This window comes from Malania oleifera, chromosome 13, assembly GCF_029873635.1.
Source record: "Malania oleifera isolate guangnan ecotype guangnan chromosome 13, ASM2987363v1, whole genome shotgun sequence".
Classification (NCBI taxonomy): Eukaryota; Viridiplantae; Streptophyta; class Magnoliopsida; order Santalales; family Ximeniaceae; genus Malania; species Malania oleifera.
In genome coordinates this window covers 44,653,081-44,654,592 of record NC_080429.1, presented here as the reverse complement: position 1 = coordinate 44,654,592, position 1,512 = coordinate 44,653,081, and positions in this window count along the sequence as shown.

The following is a 1,512-nucleotide window of genomic DNA, read 5'->3' as shown; positions in this document are numbered from 1 at the left end:
CTAGTGCACTTTGAGTCATCTGTTCATGTTTGGACAGCTGACTGCCACCTTACTATCCCTTTGGTTTAACTGGACAGAGGACTACCAAAAATGGACAGTCATCTGTCACGCGGCTGTTTTAAATTTTTTCATAACGGTCAAATTTTTAAATGAGGTTTCTTGGGGCTCAAAATTTGTGAAAACTTAAGAAATACTCCAAGTCACTTGGGGATCAAGTTACATACTTTTTAAAGTCTATAAATAGGCCTCAAATATCATTGAATCGGTGGAACAAATAATTCAATTCAGTAAAAATACAAAATCTCTCTCAATTGCTCCCAAATTCTAAAGGCTCTCTCTTGCTCTCAACTTGCACGAATTCAACTGAGTTTTTTCTGACCTTCTTCAACTGGAATTGTGCTAAAAATTCTAAATCTTTCAATCATTGAAAGAATTAATCGGTGATATACTTCTTTGAACTTCAAGTAAATTCCATATTGTTTTTTACTTTGAAGTATATTATAGTTCTGAATTGTTGTACTAATCAGCTCTTTGTATGAGCAAATTCTTTGTACAAAAATATTTGATTTGCATCTTGTAGATTGATGATTCCAAGGATTTTTTGGATCGTTGGCTAAGCAAGGGGATATTGCTTAGAGAGGTGGGCTCTAGCCTAGTTAAGGAGTGACCGGACGAGGGGATATCGTTTGGAGAAGGTAGGCTCTAGCCTTAACCAAGGAGTGTTGTAAAGGTATTGTTCCGCCCGTCAAATGAATAGGTTTAGTGAATCTTTTGGTGGTTTTCCATAGGCGAGGATATAGGCTGGGTATAAGCCGAACCTCGTAAAAATATCCGTCTCACTCTTTCTTTCCCTGCTCTTTATTTTCAGCATATTTAAATTGCATGGATGGTTTAAATTGGAAATCATATATACTACGTATATTTGGAAATCAAGTAAACTTGAAGTCTAATTTTTATTTGGATTGCGGAAACTGAAAGGGAGTACGTTACTTGGTTAAACATCCCAAAGATAAATTAACTGAGAGTTTATTTGAATTTTGAATATTGGGAAGAGTGTGAATATTGTGTTGGATTTTATATTACATATTATATTAAAGAAGCAAATCCATTACTACAAGGCTTAATTCAAATTTATAATCAGGACTGACAACAAAAGTTGAAAGTTGAATTTAATATATTGATATATTGTGGCTGAATGGTTTAAAGTTTGAATGTATTTGTATTCAAAGAGTGTTGAATCTTGCATACTTCCATTAATCTAATAAGTGCTGCAGTTAACTTATATTGGGGAAATTAATTGGTTGTTTGGTTTGAATATTCTGCTTAATTGATTGGTTGTTTAATTGTGTTGTTAATTGGATAAAGAAAACTAAGTTTTTGTGTGATTGAAAAATTAAACAAACAAGTCAAGAATTGGTTAAAACAAATAAAAGAAGTTTAAAGGATTCTTAAAATGAATTGAAATAAAGTTTTAAAATCCAATTCACCGGCCCCCCCCTCTTGGGAGTACAC